Below are 21,524 nucleotides of genomic sequence, written 5' to 3'. Positions count from 1 at the left end.
GTATTTACTTCCTTGGGCATGACTATTGGTTTGGAAGTGGTAACAGAAAGTTTTCCATAAGTTCCATCGTTATTGGGTGGTAGTTACAGAGGTGTATGCATTTGTGAAAATTCATGGAGCTGAAAAAGTAAGTACATATTTACATATTATCTATATATACACGTGATCATGTGCAGGCATATATATATAAGTAAGGGGAATGACCATAAGTTATATGGAAAATTGGGTAGGTATAGTGCCTCCAAAGCTACAGAGTAATAATCAGCTATGATACACATCATTGGAGAAAGATTAAAATGATGAGTCTGTACTAGATCAAGCAACAAAAAAGTTGTTGATAAACATTTTGAGAGCAGTTTTCAAGAGAATAGTTGGGGAGCAATTTGATTTCAGAGTAGGGCCTATTGGAGAATATGTGCTAAATTTGAGGGAGTCTCACGTTCAGAAAACTTTAGTGAAGACTTTGTTAAGAACAACAGAACAACTGACATTATGAAATGGGAAGAAAGGGGCTAAAGGTGTAGGGAAGGTGGGATGGGGTAGGGGGAAGGGTAATAAGGGAAAAGAAAAAAATGTGAGAGAATGAAAAAATGGAAATAAAGTGTTTGTAGATGGGGAGGGGAGGAGGGGGTGAAGCGAGGGCAGAGAGAAGGGGAAAAAGTGAGAACCAAGACCTGTCATGTAAAGGTACAAGATCCCAACAATGACTGTAACTACTGTATCCCTAAAATGTACCAATAAACTCAATTAAAGCTGGAAAAAAAAAAGAACAACAGAGACATTGATGGGTGATGAAATCTAAATCCTGGCAGAATATTTTAAGCTTAAGAATATTAACATATATTTATATATTGATAGGAAATACTTGTAGACAAGGCAAGTTTGGGAGAACAAAAGAGAGGGAGGAAAAGGGAAGGAAAACAATTTAAGGGAGGGCAGAGGTAAGGGAAAGAAAATGAGAATCAAGACTTGTCATGTAGAGGTACAAGATCCCAACAATGAATATAACTGTACTGTATCCCTAAAATGTACCAATAAACTCAATTAAAGCTGAAAAAAAATTGATAATTTTTAGGGTTGTTGCCATTGCAATTTACTACTATTATCAATCTTACCCATTAATAGAGATCCAATACATGGCAAGTTTATGGTCCACCTGCTTATGTCTGTGACTTATTAGCCCTTCTTTCCTTTACCATAAAGAGAGAGGAGGGATCTGGATCTCCTGATTCCCAGACAGAGGCTCTAAAATCTAATTTATTTCATCTTGGTGACTTCTGCTCTGTAGCATGTGGCCAGTCTTCTCCTCACACCCATAAAAGGTTATGGTCAGAAAATAAGATAAAGAGTCCCCCCTGGAAACCTAAGATCTATCCGTAAAATTGTCATAGGGAAGACTTGCCTGTAAGATTCCCCCAAAGCACTTGTGGGCCTTCAAGTTCTAATCTCTCTTTGATCCTCACAAAACATGTGAATTTCCTCCCTCCACTGTAAAGTAATCTTGTCACTTGTGACATTAAAGTGGAGAGATAGGTTCAAGGCAGTCTTGGCTTCTCCTGATCTTGCATCACCCCCAGAAAGGCACAGCAGAGAGGAAAGTGTAAATTCTGCTTTCTGAATTCCAAGGAGTTGGGATAGAAGAGGGAAAGAGCACTGTCCAAGATGCCTGTGCCTGCCCTTCCAATGGTTTTTTCTGTCTCAGATTGAAGATTTCAGAGTTGAGAGAAAAAAAATACTGAGACAGAAATATAGAAAATATATTTTTCCTATGTTGCCAGCAGCCAGCTTTGGAGATTCTGTGCAGGATCATGCCATTTGAGGGTGATGGGGAGACACCAGCTGTCCCCTCCTCCTGGCCCACAAAACTCCCTTAATCAACAGGAGTAATAACTTTAACCTTCCACAGCAAAATTCACCAAGAAAGTATATTTCTCTTTTTATTTTCTTGTCTGTTTTTAAAAATAGGACTAAGAATGCCGAAAAACTTGCAAGGGATTGAAAAATAAATCTCAGATCTGGAACCCCCAAAGTCCTCAGAATCTGAATATTTATTTGGAGGGAGAAGAAATGCCTTGCATATAAAAGGCAAAAATTAACCTAAACTTCCCCCTCTCTCCTTCCATCTCTCCCATTGGCTGTTTAAAGAGATAGCAGAACAAGTGAGCACAAGTGGGAATAAGAGTGTCATTACGAAGACAAATAAAAACATAAGTTTAAGCACCCTCTGGAGCAAGCAGACAGCTGACCTGCTATGGCTGCAGGAGAACAGCCATGGAAAATGAAGTTCTGTGTGGGTTATTGAGGTATTTGCATATTTTGCAAGAAAGGCATATGCATAGTCATGGAAAGGAGATTTGGGGCTAAACCAGTGGGAGCAGGTATGAAAATAGACGCATTTGATAGCACTTCTTCTTTCTCTGTAGACATGACAGCATGTAAAGCCTCTATGTAGTTCCAGTCTTGTTTAAGGAATGTGAGCTGAGAAAAACTTTCCTCTATGGATTCTTACTAGTGCACGCTTTCACCGATATCCTAACCCATCTAGTGAGGAACCGCTGCTCTTGAAGGATACAGTTATTGAAGAATGTACAGAGCTGTGGCTAAGGGCATGCACTCTGAACTCAGATACCAGAGGGCAGGCTGCCTTCTACTGTCTTGCCAGGACTTCGTCTTGGGAAAACTTACTTATTCTTTGCATCCCTCCAATTTTCCTAAATTAAATATTACATCCACAAGATGAGATAAACCTTACAAAACATGTAGAACATTGCCTGGCATAATTAAGGTCTGTTGAATAGGTGCTATCATTATTCAATATCTGGAACACTAATTCTGTGCCAAATCTATTGCAATGTCAAGAAATGTTATTTTTTTCAATGTATGTGCTCTACCCAGCAAATACTGGTCACTTTCTTTATGTGTACTAGTCTATATAAAATAGGTGCCAACAATTAAAATGGCTCTTCCTCGATTCAGGAGCAGGCAAGATGGTAGGATAATAAGGCAAGAATATGTGTTTATAATGCCATAATTCTCTCTGTTTATGGCCAACAGATTGTGTTAACAGTGAGTACTTAAAATTCAAAGGAGATAAAGGGGGAAGAGTGTGAGTTGGAGACGGGTCTCTTATGGGGGAAACCCTGCTGTACCTTACGGGATGGATATATGCTTACAGGCTGCCTGCATTCAAAAGAATGAAAAAGGGGTGGAAGGTAACAGGTTATAGTATTTTGAAATTTATTTACCCACTGGCAGGGAGCAAATCTTAGCTGGAACAAATGAGTCCTATTAAATAAGCGCAAAAGAAAGGGACCCTGGCTTCATAGGTTAAATGGTTAAATTCAGGCCTGGAAGCAAGTTTGAGCACACTCAGAGTATTTTCTAGCAAAGGAAAGGCCCACCTAGGATTACATGGAGATGCTGGATGTCAATATCATCACAGCAGAGCTTCCATTAGGTGGGACCTGAGGATATGAATCCTGATATTTTCTCAGTCTCAGAATCTGCGGCTGAGCTGTAAGGACTGCCAGTGGAGAAAGAATGGGTTTTCTGAGATCATTTTGGGACCCCCACCACCACGTATGTGAGCACATAATGCTAGGTCAGAAATGTGGGGGTGCCCCACTCCGCTCCAGCCTCCCTGCGCCTGAATGGCAGTGAGCACCCATTGAGCTCATCCCTGTGAACTGCCTCTCAGGCTGCCCTGGACAATATCAGTGTAAGGTCCGTGGGAACCTTCCGCTCACAATCCGTTGTGGGAAGAAGGCAGTAGACCGAGCGGGAGTTCAGTGCCTTCCACACCAGCCCTACACACTCACTATCTATCTCATTGGTGCAAGTCCTCACTTCATTTTCTCTCTTCCACAACAAATACAGGGTTATTCTTCATGATGTAGGTATGGTTGTTTCCTTGTGTCCCAGATGAAGAAAATCTCCTCAAGTTTACGCATCCTAGGAGCAAAGGTAGGCCTGAAACCTGTCAAATGATGCATATCCAGTCACCTCTCTTACATACTTGTATATCTTGTGTTAGATCTGTTTCTCTAGTGAGCACCGACTGATACACTGCTCCTGAAGCCTTGGATTTGATAACCCAGGCTCCCTGCTGCTATTAGCTTCACACTGGTTCATTCTTGGGTCTACTAGATACCCTCTGCTTTTGCTTACTACTGCATTCCTTTGAAAGCGTATGCAGCCCTATCTTCTCTGACAAGAAAGACATAGCTATAAAGTGAAAGTTCCTGGAATGAACAGCCACACAGCAAGGCACCAGAAAGAACAATGAGCTTGAGATTGGTTTCATCTATAAAACAAAAGAACACTTGCCACCTTCCCTGCACACCAGGGTTGCTAGAAACATGAACTCAGGTAACATATGGAGGAAAGATTATATGGTAAAGCCCAACATGATGGAAAGCATTGCTATTCTCTGGCAAATTTTCTGTACGCAGATTATCAGGAATGAAGCTCAAGGCTGGCATTTTCTGTCTAAGTTTACCGTGTCCTTTAAACTCTCTGAGCTTCTGTTCTACTACAACTATGGACATAGGGTTTCTCACAGGATTCTGTGCAAAATGCTTAGTGATTTTAAACCTCATTATTTTTTAATCATTCTAATATTTATGATGAATGATTATTGGTAGGAACATCATACAGCAAATCATTTGTAAAATACAAACAGAGTAGATGTTGGTGTGATTTGTTGAAGGAACTGCAGGCTACTGGGCTTTGCTTGGAGGCTGCCAAAGGCTCTTGTATAAAACAGAGCCACTTACGTGTATGGTGATAGTCCCTAGTCTGATTAAGTTGCCAGGCAACAGCCTGAGATGAAAGCTTTCTTCCGGTGATGGGCAACTAAGATGACTATTCACCACTAATGATAATGGATGGATAAAAGCATGAACTAGGTAAACTCTAATATTCAAATTGTCAGGAGGAAGAAGAAACGGAGCTGCCTCCGTCAGCCCCAGCCCCTGTGTCCCTGGCCAGGCAGATTCAGCTGCATCTTGCTGTGGGGAGGAGCTGGACAGACCCAGCCCTCGGAGCAGTCCGAGACTTCCCTAACTCTGTAGCACTGTCACACTCTGTCTCTCCCTGAAGTGTGTTCAGGGGCTGTGGCCTAGAAAACTGCTCTTCTATAAAGTTGTAGGCTTCTTCTTAAAATCTTCATTGATGATGTCATGACGGCAAGAGCTGTGCCTTTTCTAAAGTGAAAAACAGCATAGAAAAGGTAAGCAGGTTGCATGTGAGTTTCACATGGGCTCTGGAGCTGGATGTATAAAAACACAGCCCCTGTCTTTGCCATTCACTAAATGACATATTCTAGACAAATAACATATTCTCTGTGCATCTCAGTTCCATCATCTGTCCAAAATGAACAGTAATTCCACTCCTTCTGCTCTATTGGAATTAAATAATATTAAATGAGATAATGTACATAACGAGGTGGGTATCGTGATGGGGACATACAACGTGTTAACATATGACAGCTATTGTTTTGATTTTTTCTTGTCTTTTAGTGACTAGACATAAACATCAAATACCTATCATGCCTTAGCCTCCTTGAGTCAAAATGAAGGCCTTCCTTTAGTGATGACCTTGGAAAAGTTACAATGCTAGAAGCCCCGGGGAGTACAAAGAAGCTTGCTTAGTATCTGCTATCATGAAAAAGCTCCCCAAACAGCAATGGATGGACAAGAGAAATGAGTTGTAAAAGAGGAAATACACATGGAGTGTAATGAGCAGTGTTGTAAGAATTTAGATAAAGAAGTAGCAAGATCTGGGAAAGCATTTCACAGAAAATCACATTTTGTTTTATTTAGTGCACATATTTGCCAATTACTGTGTCAACTTTTAATATTAACTAGTGTCGTTCCAGGGTCTGTGCTAAACACTATACTTGACTTGGACATTACAGATAAATAGAAAATATATTGAGTAGGTAGAGAAATTGGGATTTATTTCCCCCATGGATTCAACTGGGTACAAAAAAAGGCTCATTCAATGTTTTTTGCTGTGAATTTCATTACTTACTCATCATTTCCATATCTTGGTTGTCACCTCGAACTCACTGGCTCTGGGAGAATAGCTCTCTATTTATCCTGCAGGCCCTGAAATTCAGTGTCTGGAGGGCATTCCTTTGCCTTGGAAAGTAGTGGTGCATCTAGCTTCCTTCTTGATTACTGCCACTTCTGTTAGGAGAGGCTGTAGTTCATAACCTTGAGAGACTATGCCCATTTGTGTTGAGTACACAGCAATAGGTGAACTCAGGCCCTGTCCTACTCATGGAGGCTGTGACATAGACAGAGTGTCTGCAGAGTGGCTCAAGTATGACCACTTAGTCTGCAGAGTCTGGGTGTTGTTCTGTTTTATTGCTTGCTATAAAATGTGTGGCAACCTTGGCTTTGGTCTCTTCATTATGCTTTGAGAGAGTAGCTGCCATCCAGGCCTATCACTTCATTATGAGGGGAAGTTGGTGCTAAAACTTCTGCTGTTTGCTGTGCAGTGAGTAATGTTCTGTCTTACTCTGATCTGCTGAATCACATTTTCTATTTTTACTCCTATTATGTCATAAACTTGCTTGCTCACTCAGTCATATTCTATACGGTTACTCATTGCACTGCACTTTTGAGGTTCTTTCTGTTATAAACTGGATGATATCCCAACTACTATGCCTCAAAATTCTACTTTGTTCTTCTCCCTAGATCTTGCAATCAATGTGTCATAAGATCAGAAAATCAAAACTGTTACTCCAAATATGTATCTTATATCTTATTTCTTCACTTACTTCCTAGTAAGGATTAATTCAACAAAATGAGACCTTACAGTTTAGGGGATTCCCTTTACAGTCTTGAAGTAAGAGAGTCTGGGCCTGAATCCCAGTGATGCTACTTGAAATCGTTGTGATGTTGAATAGTTGTTTGTTTTAACCTTAGCACTGTGTTCTCTTTGATGTAAAGTAGGATTAATAAGCCTATGTGCCTTCTGTTCACCCGAGGAATGTGTGAGTTAGAAGATGAATAGTACCCAGAACACAGTGGGGGCCCAGAAAATCTTACCCATCATCACTGTGTTTTCCCTGTGAATTCCAGCCCCAGCCATATAGCATTCTAGATACCTCACCACCTCCAGAACTGTCTCTTTTACCTCCTGGAAAGTTTCACTATAGATATTAAAAAAAAAATTCCAATCTTCTGCATTTTAAGATTTGCACTAATTCTACTTTGCTGTAAGCTCGCTCTAACTTCACCCAATGTAGGTCATGATAAGCTTGTCTTTCTTATCCAGCCATGACACGTCTCTTTGTTTCCTGCTCTGAACTAGTTGTTACTCTCAATTTTTTTTGAATCTCTTTCAGTTTTCTGATTTTCTCTCTTCTTGCCCTTAAATTACAATGGCTAATTTGTGTCTCAGAACAGTGCATAGAGCATTGAAGCCTTCATATTTCCTTAATGGGAAAAAGAAAGAAAAAGAAAGGAAAGGAGGGAATGATAGAAGGAACCAAGGGAGGAAGGACTGGACTTGACAGTTTTAATTACTCTGAGATATGATTATTTCTAAAAGATGGTTCCATGACTGATGACTTTCTCAGTGCTAGTATCTTCATAAAAATTCCATGTTCTACCTCTGCACCGTCATACTATGTTTACACATGCACATGCTTCCCTCTAATTTTGTTTGTTCTACAGAGATGAAATAAAAATTAGATATTCTTCCTGCTATTTGAATGTCTGTTCACGAATGAGTATACATTAAAAAAACCTTCACTTTTGTTCAGAAAAATCTATATGCCCACCTTCGCCCAGGATATTGCCAGTAACTGCCTGGTTTTCTGACATCATTATTAATAGCTTCCTCAGTCATACTAACATCTTGTAGCCTTGCTATGAGAACGTTTTGTGTTGAAGGGGGTCCAAGTTGTGTCGCCTGCTATTACATGACACAGGATATGAAGATGGGCCGTCAGCAGCACTTACTGAGCATCCTTTATGCAGGAAGCTGACATTACATGTTCCTAGGAGTGACGCCTGATAGGAGCATCCCTGCCCCTGTACCTTCTCTTCCCATCTCCCCTCCTCTGGGGCTTCTTTAACTACTGGCAGATCTAGGTCATAGGATCTGAAGTAAAAGAGCTCAAAACGGTCCTTTTGGTTTCGATTCTCAGAAACCCAACTTCCTAACTTCTAACAGACAAGGAAACTTTTTGCCTATCCTCTCCAGAGTTCCAGTGTCACCTCCTTTCAGAAATAGTTGAATGTGCGTGTTCAAAGAGTGTCACTGGGAAGCTTTCTCTATTTCTCAGTTTTGCTTTCTCCTGTGTTGTCTTTCTCCTGCGTTGTCTTTATTGTGAGGAAGGCTTTGTCCTCAGGGAAACCTCCTAAGAGCCAGGCTGATATTCTTAGATCTACACAGCCATTAGGGAGACTTACATCTTATTGCTTTCAGCAAATCTCAAGACTCATTTTATGCCTTTCCTGTTAGGACTCGGTGTTATGCAAGAGCCTGGCGTGCTGAAAAGATGCATTGCAGGGGCCTGAGTCACATGCACCTCCAGTTATGAAGCTGGGCTCCACCAACTGAAACCTGGAGAGGAAATGGGAGGCTACAGTCAGCTCTTGTGAATGTTAGCCAACGAAATGCACACTAATAGTTGTGAATTGTTTATTTTTCTTCATGTAATAAATATTTCTTTCTTGTTTTGTGCTACTGGAGATTGAACTCAAGGCCTTTACACTGAGACTACATACTCAGACCTTTTTTATTGTTATTATTTTTATTACAAGATTGATGTCTCACTAAGGCACTAAGTTGTCCAGCCTACTCTTGAACTTGTGATCCTCCTGACTCAGCCTCCCAAAATTCTGGGACTTCAGACTTGCACTATCATGCCTGGATCAAAGTGAATACTTCTTAGTTTACATCCTGATCAAGGTGTTCTTGTTCCTTGTAATTGGACAAGAGTCTCTGTTTGTTTTTGTGCATACCCTTTCATCTTCTTTCTTTGTCTTTCATCACTGTCCTTCATGGAATAATTCCAGTAGCAGATTTCCTCTGTCTTTTATTTTTTCCAGTACCAGGGATCTAACTCAGGACCTTGCACTTGCAAGGCCAGCAGTGGAACCATGGAGCTAAATCCCTGCACCAGACTTTCTCTCATCTCAAAGTTCTATCCAACCAGTCACAGACTGGGGAGGGCACAGTGGGTTAGAGTGTGCATGGATAACTCTTACAGGACAGGCTACAACGTGAATGCATGAGTTCTTGCTGCATTCCATTGGTCAGAACTTGGCAATGTGGCTGGACATATTGCAAGAGGGAGTGAAAAATACAGCCCTTCTCTGAATACAGCAGGATCCTGAATTCAGTTCTCCAAATCTCACATAAGCTATGCTCTGTTTTCAAAGAAATCTGAAATCTGTTTCAGTTCAATAAATGAGCTCTTTGTCTTGTTCTGTGTCTCAGTCCCCACCTTTTTTGTGGTTCTAGTTATTTCAGGACATAAAAACTGTGAAGGTTAGAACTATCCTTACTCACTTATCCAGTTATCGGTTCCCAGACTGCCACTGTGCAGATCACCAACGTGGACTCCCATGCAGCCCTTGTCCTACTCTGAAGTTTACATCCTCCCAGGTCAGGAAGGGTCCATTCCTACAGACCCAGACTCAGTGCATCTTCATTCCCTAACCGACCACTGTGATTTTTATTGCGTTGGCTGTTATTTAGCAACTTGATTTTACTACAGGAACCATTAAGCATTTTCTTTCCCATGTTCAGCAATTCTTATGGCAATATTTCCAGCCTGCTCTAGTTAACAGGCTGTCAACCCCTTGATAACAATCCCAATTTATCACTCAGCTGTAAACACTCCAGGCAAAGCTTGGCCTACATGGTCAGAGCCCTGAAGCAATTTTATTTTTACTCATTCTAAATAAAACTTGATTATTCTGAGGGTGTGGGTGGTGATCAGAAGAAGAAGCAGACAAGAAAAGAGGGACAGAGAAAGGGGGCAGAAAGAGAGGGGGCAGAGGGAGAGAGAGAAAGAGACGTCTTGGAGATATTTCACAGAATACATAGGATAAAAAGTCTGTGACCACTTATCAGGTGATTTAAAAGTAAAACAATGAAACAAATAAACAAATAAAAAGACATGCCAAGAAGTAGAATGAGTAGACCAGTTTTAACTGCAAAGGTGTGTAGAAAAAATATTATGGAAAGGAACAGGAGAGAAGCCATAAAAGGGATCTGTTTGTGAATCTCTCTGTCTCTATTTTTTATTTTTCATTCATCTCTGGCCATCAGTAAGAAAGTCCCCTCCCAGCTCTGCAAGCACTGAATGACCATCTACTTTTCTCTGGGTAAGTGTGATCCACATTTCCACAGATACATGTTTCAAGGAGCATATAATGCTGAGCAGTGGTGGATTAGTAGGGGTAGAACAGATTCTCAGAAACAGGGGTTTGGGAGAGATGGAGAGCTCTGTCAGCAGGAAAACAGGAAGAATTCCTGGTGGAAAATGATGCTTAACCAATGTTTGAAGTAAGTAAGGAAATAGAGACGCTCTCAGTAGGAAGATAAGCTAAGAGTTCATAGGCTGAATGAAATCAGGAGAACTATAGTACATGAACAGTAGGGGAAGGATTTTCTGGACACAGAGCCAGATAAAGAAGCAGAGAGCATCAGATGAGACAAAGGAAAGAGAAAAGAATGGAGGGATGAAAGTGGGAGTGTGAAAAAGGAGAGCGAGAGAGAGAGAGAGAGAGAGAGAGAGAGGGAGGGAGAAATTGTTTCTGATTCTTTCATATTTTCTGAGTCCCAAACAAATGCATTGGCATTGTCAAAAAGCCGGGGTAGAGGGGTTGAAGGGAGGGAAGGAAAATGGGAAAAAACAAGAACTAAGATATATCATGTACAGGTACAAATTCCCACTAATGAATGAGAGCATAGTGCATATCTAAAGTGTACCAATAAACTTAATGAATAAAAGTAAATAAATAAATACTAAGCTCTGAGTCCCAAACAAATGCATTGGCATTGTCAAAAAGCCGGGGTAGAGGGGTTGAAGGGAGGGAAGGAAAATGGGAAAAAACAAGAACTAAGATATATCATGTACAGGTACAAATTCCCACTAATGAATGAGAGCATAGTGCATATCTAAAGTGTACCAATAAACTTAATGAATAAAAGTAAATAAATAAATACTAAGCATGGGCCCTGCCTGAGGCTGAGCTTCTACATCTGCCTGCACTGTGAGCTGAGGGCACATGACCCCACTCTGACCTGACCCCAGTCAGTTACCCTGCACTGCAGCCCTGTTGGCCCTGGAGTCCAGTCACAAACCTAAATAGTATCTGCAGAGAGATGGGTGTTAAAACCAAGGTGCATAAATCCATAGAATGATTTGGCAAGGAAGGTCTCAATTATTTGATTTTATTGGTAAGGTAGCACTCAATTATTTGATTTTTCCTTGAAAATTCTAGAGAGCTTTTAATGCAGCACGCCTGAATTTGAATAAAATATATTTTGAATAAAATGTATTTTCCTCAGTGTAAGTCAATTACATTTCAGGGTGGGTCATGGCCTAATGACATCCAGTGGGCTTCGGGAATCAGGTGCTATTAGTCATATTCTTTCATTCAGTCAGTTGTCAAGTTTTATTGGAGACCAATTCATCAAATTCTCCATCAGAAAGTTCCAGTACACCAATACCTACCTTCTATAATCCCACTCTCCCTAACCCGACTGCTTTGTGCACTAACTTCTTAATCTTAACTCAAAATTTCTCAGTCACTTCCCTGTGCTGAGTGATTCCCTGTACATCCTTGGCTACCTAGAGGTCCCTTGTTCCCTCAGGAAGCTTCAGGTCTTGCACCCTACCAGATTCTGATGTCCCCTAACTCTTGGCAGACTACTTTTACACAACCATTCTATTGGACAAGACCAGCTCTGAGTAGGAAATTTCTGTGACCAGCTAAACCTGGAAGGATGTCCCTCCTTTCCAGCGGAGTGACAGGTATGACTGTTTTAGGATGGTTTGTTCCATGAATGGCATTGTTCCTTCATCACAGATCAGGTGACTGTATTTACTTGGACCTAGATTTGGCCTCTCTCTTCTGTCCCATTGATGTGTTCATATCCTCTTTTGCCAAAACCGTATTTCCATGATTACTGTAGCTTTACAGTAAGTTTTTAAGTAGGACAGTTCCTGAATTTTTTCTTCTCTTTCAATATTGTGTTGGCCATGCTCAATGTTTTGGCTCACTGTTTAAGCTTAAAGTAAGTTTGCCAATATCCATAAAACTTGAGTGGCATATTTCTCCATTTAGTTATTTAATTCAGCTCATGAAGTATTATAGCTTTTCTTATATAGATGTGGCAGGCAACTATTTTGTTAGATTTATATCTAAGTACTTTTTGGTGGGTGATGATATCAATGATACTTAGTCTATATTTCACTTACTACTGGTACATGAAAGTGACTGGCTTTTGTGCCAGTGATTGTTTGTACGGAGTGTCATCTTTATAATGCAAGGGCAACGTACACGTGGCTGTGTTGTTCATTCCTCTATTGTGTTTGAATGATCAGCCCAATGAGTCAGTCTTTGTGCCATCACCATGTCACCTCTTAAAACAGCTTATTAACAATCTTGTTATCTAGTAGCCTAAGTCCTCTGAGAACTTCATTCTTCCTAAAACTTGGCTTGACCATTTTTTAATACTTTGAGTTTCACATATATTTTATAATCAACTTCTGAGTTTCAAAATACCCCATTCTGTTCTATAATGTGATTGTATTGATTTTTTACAGCTCTTGAGAAAAAAATGAAGTATTTTCACAATATCAATTCTCCCAGTCTAAGTAAAAGACAAATTACTATATTTATATAAATTTAAGCATTTGGTATCAATAACATTTGTGATTTTTGTGTAGCATTGGACTTTTTAAATTTTCAATTGTATGTATTTGATGTTGTTTGATGCCATTTAACTGGTGTACACTTTTAAAGTTTCCTTTTTATCATTGCCTCTGGTTTGTGGAAGCAAAACTTACTTTCATGTGTAGACCTTAGTGCCTTGCTAAATTATTTATTAGATTTGTTTTTCTGTAGATTTATTTTAGATATTCCAAGTATGTAGCTGCTGAGAAAATTGACAGATTAAAAATATTTCCAATTGTTCTATATATGTGTTTGTAGTTATCTCATTGGGATGATTAAGGCATAGTTAGTTAGATGATACCACGACAATTGTAGCTATAGAGGAAATCCTTTCTGTTTTCCACAATTCAATGGAAAACTGTTCAATATTTTGCTTCTGATAATGGTGTCTGTTTATATTATTTCCTGTTGTCATATTTAAAATCTTTAAGACTTTAGATGATCTGGCATTATATAATCTGAACATTGGCATCTTCTTTGTTAAATCTTGATGGGTAGTTTTACTTCAATACTGTTATCCAAACCAACTTCTCTTCTCTGTTCATTTTGTCCAGTGACTATGAATTTTTCATGATAACTTCATGAGTTCCTCTTACTCTTTTCAAACGTGTTTTTCTGTTTTTTTATTTTGTTTCCTGCAGTGCAGGCCATGGCCCAGCAACTGTTTTCTCCTTTATGCGGTGTATGATTTCCTTTACTTCTGAGTAGCGTCAGTCCCGGATGGATGTCTGCTGTCAGAAGGCCCCCACGTGGCCTTTGAGCTCGCTCGCTTCCTCAGATCTTCAGACTCAGCTTTCAATCCCTTTACTTGGTTGTTTGCTCAGGAGACTCAAGTGTGAGTCTAGCTTCAGTGCAGTTCATTCTGCTTGAAGCTATAATCATGCTGTCTGCCTCCATTTGTTATTGTCACCATCTTAGGCAGACAGAGCACAAACACTCTTCTTTCTTAAATGGAAACACCACACCTTTCTCCCTCACTGTTTCCAAGCAAGAAGCTCCTCTATGAGTCCACACAAATATGCATACTCACACGTACAAATACACACACAATTGATTCTGAATAGGGCTGTGCTGATTGCTTGGGATACACGGTGAATGAATTGATGGCTGCCACAAAGGAGACACCCAAAGGAAAAGAATAAGGAGTGGACAGATAAGTGCGTGGAAGGATGAGAAGATGTCTAGTTGTGTCAAGATTTATTCAACAAATACGTAATGAGTGGATAACACTAGCATTGCTGCTTCACACACAGAAGTAGAAAAAAAGTAATTTTTCAATATGCCCAATCAAGGTACTGGTTTTCTTGAATTGATTTGCTATTCAATACAAAGAAAAAAAAAAGACTTGGAAGTAATAACCCACAACATGAGAATACTGTCATATGAGGGGAGTAAAACATGCATCATGTCAGTAAATTGATTCATTAATACATAAGTATCTCTTTTAATCAACATGCATTGAATTTCTGATTTATGCTGAAAATTGTACTAATAAGAGAAAAGAGACTAAATTCACAGAGACATCACGGACACAATCCAGGTTCAACGCATGCTTCTTATCTGAAAAGATTTTGCCTGAATGTGGGAGGTGTGGTATTTTTGTCTCCTTGCTAGGAAAAACTGCTAGACAGTCAAAGTTAAAGGAGGAAAGGCTTACTTTGGCTTACAGTTTGAAAGGTTCTGTCCATACTCAGTTGGCTCCAAGGTGGCCTGGCAGTGAAGAATCACAGAGGGGAAACAGTCCATGTAAAGGAGGCAGGAGATAGCACAGCAGCAAGCGGCACAGCAGCCAGCCTGCCTTTCCCTCTTATCCCATCCAGGCTACAAGCCTTGTGGGTAGTGCCGCCCACATCCAGCAAGGGGCTTCTGTTTTCAGTTAATCCATTCAGCTACTCCCAAACTATACATTTCCAATCGGTGGACTAATTTAGTGCCACACACCCTTAATCCCAGCATCACACACCCTGGATCAAGACAGCTCTGAAAAGCTACACCACTGAGCACCTGAGGCTTTGGGTAGATATAATCCATAACACACGATAATTAAGCAACATTTCTAGGAGAGAACATTCAACAGGTGAGAGTCTAAATATGCAATGTTGTAAGGAAAGGCATTGGGAGTAGAACAAATGGCCTAAGCTAAAGTTCAGGAACAGGAGAGATAAATACCTTAATATACATATTATCTAATTTGAATATAGGGGAATTATGAAATAGAAGACAAGAAAGAGTGATTGGGGATGAGGAAAAAAAATCTCTTACGTTCTCAGCATTTTCACCATTGTAAAATGATTGGTTGCAATGTTAATCTGTGGATTCTTTCAAGTCAGCAGTCTCAGATTAATTTCATTCAACACCACACAATAAAATCCAGTGCAAGTTGATTAAATGCAGAGATTTCTGCATTAGAAAGTTAATTTGTAGGCGTGTTTTACGTCATTTATTTAGCATGTAGTATTTAGGGTCTCCACATTAGTCAGTGTAAACTCAATTATGATTCTGAGTCACTACTTCACCTACAGCCACGCAAAATTAAAAAGGTTAATGATATCAAGAAGAATGAAAATGTGGAAAGGGGAATTAGAATAGTATGGAGAGGGATGAAAAAGGAAGGGATTAAAAACAGAAACAAGTTATATTATGGACCTGTATCCACTTCCCAAGATGACTATAAACGACATGTACTACAAACATGCGCTAATGAAAAACGAAAAGAAAAGCAGACAGACCCAGGGCTCTGAGCCAAGCAGTGTCCATTCTGGGAAGACTCTCCTTCTGGGCACTTAGTTGTTCAGTAAATCATATTATCTCTGTGTGAACTGGTCCCATTTTAATTTTTATTTTCTGAAGAAAATGAGATTTAAAACAGGATATACTAAAGCATGAAATACAAGCAATCACACATCTTAATGATCAAAAGAAAAACAAAAGCCTAAAAAAGAATATGTGCTTTTTTAAAAAATTTTCTAATGTATAAAAGAAAAATTAGTGAACAGGCAGTAGAAAAAACTAATAATTTAAAAATTGTGAAAAATATTTTATATAGCATAAAACAAGAAGAATAGAAGAAAATGACTACAGAATGAAGTGAGAAAGAAAGGAAAAAGGAAACATTTAAAGCAAAATAATAAAGCAGAAATACAAAATGTCATAGGAATTTGGTAAAGGTAAATGGATTGTACTTACACACTAAAAATGAATCAAAGATTTCAAAATAATTTGTACAGATTAATAAGAGTTACATCTAATGAAAGTTAACTGAGGAAAGATAAACCATATACCTATTAGGCAATAATTCAATATCACAGTGTCAATATCAGAGAAATTTGAATATAAAGACTTTCAATAGAGAAGATGTGTATGGCATTACAAAGTTGCATTTTCATCCTCAAATGCATCCTTTAATCCCTGAGATTCTTATTTCAAAACAAAGCTAACCACAAGAACATACTGGAGGACATTCACGTAACAGCATTTTACCAGTAAAATGTCTATCATCGGGCATATACTGTATATTCAAAGCCTGCTATATGTTGGGAAATAAAAATGGGAAATGAAGAGCAAGAAGTAAGCTGCATCGAGAGTGCTAGGGTTCAATTTTTCTGTCGGTATCAGTGCACCACACTTAACATAGCCAGTCCTAAGCCTGCTGTGATCTCGTGCATTGCTGCACCTCACAGCGCCTCACAGCTCCAGCCCAAAAGGACCACTTATTCGTCCTCTTACTTCACCCTTCATTCCTGCACACTGGCTTTTAGGGTAATAGCTCTGAAGGGTTATTTAGATTGTGATTTCCCTGGTGGAAACTAGCGATTGAAGAAGAAGCCACCTTGAAGATGTTTCCAGGAACAAATGAACATGTTGTTCCCTGGGGTAGAATCAAATCACTGGTCCAACTCAGTCTCCTTATTTTACGTATGATGACCTTCCCAGGTCATTATCTAACTCCTCTCTTACTGAGTCACACAGCTGACTTGGAGCTACTCATGGAAGGATCCTTTTGACTAGCTGAACAATCTTAGCCACTTCCCTGTTACTCAGACCCAATCCCAACAGCAGCAACTTCAGATTTATGCTGGCTCACATAGTCAGCTGGCTCCACAGCGGAAATAGGGGCTTGTCACTAAAGGAAAAACTCAGTCCACGGCAGCATGATAGCTGGCGCTCAGGACACCCCGGTGACCCCCCTCCAACCAGACTCCTTCTCCTGACAGCACATTCTTCCACTGTACTCACCACTGGGTGAATCCACTGATGAACATGGGGTCCCCGTGACCCAGTCACCTCTCACACAGACTTCTGTGGGGACCCTTTAGATCTAAACCATAGCATGGACTTAACGTTTAGAAAGATGACCAGTGAGCCCAAAGGTAAAGTCCTCTTTTTCAACTTGAAATTTTCTTTTTGCAACTTCAGTTATTATTTCTATTTCAACGTTTCAGGTTTATAAACAGAGGTTTTTGAAGAAGACTTTTGTACAATTCTAGTCAGGTTTCCACGTCTCTCTTACAGTCAGTATCTTTCACAGTTGGCCCCATTTGTGCCCCAGTTGAAGGCAACGCTCCTGTACTCCTCCAGTCCTCTGCGGCTGAGGAGTTTTGCTTGTTAGATGCCAAATTATTGCCACTAGAAAGTGACAAGTTTCAGTTTGCAACCTTTTACCACCATAAAACTCACTCAATAAAAACAAAAGAAGCAATAGATAAGCAGGGTTTGGGGGATTGTGAAGAATATACATGTTTCAGGCAGTTTATGTTTATCGAAGTGGTAGCATTAAGTGAGTTAATGCTAAGAGAATAGACAGCTTCAGTTAATGAGACAGATCACTTAGGAAAACAGAAATGTCACCATTGCTTGCCATATAAAGCGCTGATTTGCTACTTTTAAATGCAGGCTGTATTAGCAAAAACATCATTTATTCATTTTGAGATGTTTCCTAGAGCTGTGCTTTCGTTAATGAAGATAAAAACCTTACGTTGGTCATGAAATGTTTTGCACCCTGGGAACCCTTCCAATAGCTACCCAAGCACTTACCCTCGAGACGATTTGCTTAGTGTGGGGATTTTCTAGAACCTGCATGCTTTCTCTTAATGTACTTCTGGGACAACTTGAGATCAGCACCCGTGCATTCCGCTGAAGCAGAGTCTGAAGGAAGAGAAGTAAGAGAAAAACTTGGAGACTCATAGCAAACATGGATATTTTCTTTGAAAAGGTATCTAGCTTCCAACCTCCCTCTTTGGTCCTTATAATCACTCTCCCAGCCAGGCTACACTTTTTCACCTCTGCCTCACTCTCCAGTCACTCACCTGTGGCTGAATTCCCCATCTCTGCCCAAGGAGGCTTCACTAAGGTCATGAATGTCACTACTCCTAACGATGGCTTTAGTTTTCTTGCTTTATTGATAACTACTACTTGAGAACACTGCTTTAAAAAAATCTTCATTGCATTTCCATGATTCATATCATTCTAGTTTCCTTCCTATCTCTCCTGCTGAGTTTATTTTTCTCAACCTGGTCAATGAATGCTGGTGTCCTTTAAACCTCCATGTGAATTCGGAACTTTCCTTCTCCACCCACTCTCCTTAGAAGATTGTGCATCTGAGGTTTCAGAGACACAAACGCTGACCTGTATCTCTAGTTCAAACCTCTCTTCCAGGCTCTGGACTTAGGTTACTCAAGTAATCAAACTTTAACAGGGCACCTAACAGGTTTCTCTCTCTGCTCTATTGCATGCCCTATTTTGGCTGCCTCAATGGGGACAAGGCTTTAGTTTATTTTCAGGCTGCCAGACACACTAAACACTATTTGCGTGGAAGAGACCGAGTCTTTGGTTTTAAATTTATATAATTATCACATAAGACTTTCCAAGGGATCAACATGCTCCACAATCATTTCTTTATTATTTAAATGGTGGTCTTAATTTCTAAAAACTTGGAAAATCCAAATTGGAGGGATTTAACTACTTCATTCTTATTCCCCAGTCTAATTCGCTCCATTGGCAGCTTGTGAGAGCCCAGGGAGGCATATTTCACATAACTGAGCTTCAAAGTTGAAGTCCGTTCTGCAGTGATCACTTCCTAAATCCCATTGAAAAGGCAGAGAGAACAGGAATTGAAAGGCTGATCCACACTTCGGGAAGCTCAGAGCTTGCCTTGGTTGCTCTATGGTTCGAAACAGCCAGAAGAGGTAATTTGTGGGACACAGGAAAACAATCAGAAGATAAGACACCACTCCTGAGAAGATGAAAAAGTAACTCTGGACAGGGGCAACAGAAAAGTGAAAGGAAGGAACGCATATAGTAGTATTATGATTAAATTTACAACAGTTTCCTACATCTTAATATGTTTCTTCTTCTTCTCCTTCTTCTGGATGAGGCTATAACTGGTACAGTCTTTATGCTATTCTTTAGATTAGGAAAATAAGAATTAAAGGAACTGTTTGACTTTTCAATCTCACCCCTCTACTGAGATGCTTTAATGTTCAGTTTTTCTGACTCCAAATTCAGAGAGTCGTATTGTACTTCTCTATATCCGACTTTCTTTATTTTCCCTAATTGCTACACATTTCTCTGTATGTGTCCCTCTCTGTGTCCCCGTGTGTCTCTTCCCGTCTCTCTCTCACTCTCTCTCTCTCTCTCTTACACACACCCTCCCCAGACATATATCCACAGAGGTGACACCACACACAGTACAAGACTAGTGGTCCCACACTAAGGAGAAAGACGAGTAGGAACCAAGGATACATGCTTGATTTTATAAAAAAGACCCAAGCAGAGAGTCTTTAGTGATCACAGCTTACTAATTAACTCTGATTCTAGGCCAGGGATCATCTACGTACAGAAGGTAGGGTGGGTCAGAGTAATGTTAGAGTAATAGGTTTCATAAACTTAATTTCATTATATCCACTAGTATTTTTTGGTAAAGTAATTCAATATTTGAGGGAAGGCCTGTGATGAATGTTCCCAAAATATAAAGATCTCTCTGCTTTAAAATTTTTTAAACAGCTTTATGTCATAATTTACACACTGTACAATTCACCACTGTACAGAGCATAACTCAGTGGCTTTTGGTATATTCTCAAGATGAAGCATCCATCACCATAATCAGTCTTAGAACATTTTCATTGTCCCAGATTCCTTGGACCCCAAACCGCTTCCATCTCTCCTGTCTGCATAAATCGGATGAGGGAATGTGTGGTCATGTATGTCTGTCTTTTTGACTTCTGATGTCCTCGGGTTTCACCCCCATCATCGCACGTACCAGAGCGCAGTATGTTCTTATTAGCAAATTCTTACTGCCCATCATGTGTTTATGTCCCATTTTCCTTATTCACTCATCAGTTGATGGAGACTGGGTTGCTTACAGGTGAATCATGCTGTCACGAGCATTCCCTGCAAGTTTTGGAGTAGACATTAGATTTCAGTGCTTTGGGGTATATAGGGGAGGAATTGCTAGATTACAGCATAACTGTAGGTTTACCTATTTGAGAAACTTCCAAACTGTCTTTGAAGAAATGTCTTACATTCCCACAACTCTCTGCAAGTTCTCCAATTTACCCATGTATCGCCGATACATGTTATCTGACTGTTTACTTACTTTGTTTTCTCAAGAGCGATGGCTTTAAATATTTGGCTTTGCTTGTGTGCATTTAAATTTTCATGGCCAGGTAAAGACAGCTGAGGGCTTCCCATCAAATCAAGTGTGCCTAGGTGTCCTCTGGGAGCAAAATGCGGTAGCTTTCACCTGTGGTCAGGTGCGTTCTCCCTGAAAGGTGTTCTTCCTAAATCTGGTGTCTGTGGGCAGCTTCCACTCCTCTCTGTGATGCAAATGATCTTATGTGAAAGTCAACTTCACCAACAAGAACAAACTGTACACGTACATAGACCGTGTGCATCCTGTTCAACTTGATGAATTCTGTCAGCCAGATATGGGAGTCTGAAGGCAGATGTGGAAAATGAGCATCAAGGCCAAACGGACTGTGAAATCCGGATCTTGAGCTGCCCAGAGCCTTGGAACAGTGCAGGTTTTGGTGGATTTCAGTGGTAGGTAAGGTCAAGCTGAGTACAGATGCACTTTAGAAGAGTGACTTGGGAGCCAGTGAAGCTGAAAATCAGAACAGTCTTGTCTGTATAAATGAGCCAGATGATTCAAATAGATCCAAAACCAAGCACACGGAAGCTGGGCAGGGGCTGCGGCCATCCACCTGCCCCCATGGGCCCCTGCTAGAAGAAGCCCCTGTGGGAAAGCTGTATCACTAGACAGAGTCCCTCAAAAGATAAGAGGTAGAAAAGTGACTGGAGAGGTGCATAAAATAATTTTATGATTATTTTCATGAAAATTCATTTGAGTATATTTTTCTTTAAAAATGAAGATGTCGGGCCTGCCTGTCTGCGATCACCCGGCGGCGTGCGCGCAAGCTCCCGGCCTGCGCGGGAGCTCCCACATCCACCTGCCCATGGGCCCCTGCTAGAAGAAGCCCCTGTGGGAAAGCTGTATCACTAGACAGAGTCCCTCAATAGATAAGAGGTGGAAAAGTGACTGGAGAGGTGCATAAAATAATTTTATGATTATTTTCATGAAAAAACATATTT

At 40.2% G+C, this 21,524-nt stretch overlaps 1 long non-coding RNA gene across 1 annotated transcript in view; it reads right to left on the bottom strand.

Annotated features, from left to right (window-relative positions):
• LOC104863825 overlaps window positions 1-21,524 on the bottom strand; it is a 474,833-nt gene that overhangs the window by 98,139 nt on the left and 355,170 nt on the right. Inside the window, exon 2 of the long non-coding RNA XR_004516309.1 lies at window positions 17,970-18,080. This is a non-coding gene — a long non-coding RNA (uncharacterized LOC104863825). The remainder of the gene's footprint in view (window positions 1-17,969; window positions 18,081-21,524) is intronic.

Source organism: Fukomys damarensis, unplaced genomic scaffold (genome assembly GCF_012274545.1).
Source record: "Fukomys damarensis isolate Sample0158 unplaced genomic scaffold, DMR_v1.0_HiC HiC_scaffold_8, whole genome shotgun sequence".
NCBI lineage: Eukaryota > Metazoa > Chordata > Mammalia > Rodentia > Bathyergidae > Fukomys > Fukomys damarensis.
The sequence above is the reverse complement of the archived record's forward strand: the minus strand, read 5'-3'. Positions and strand labels throughout refer to the sequence as shown.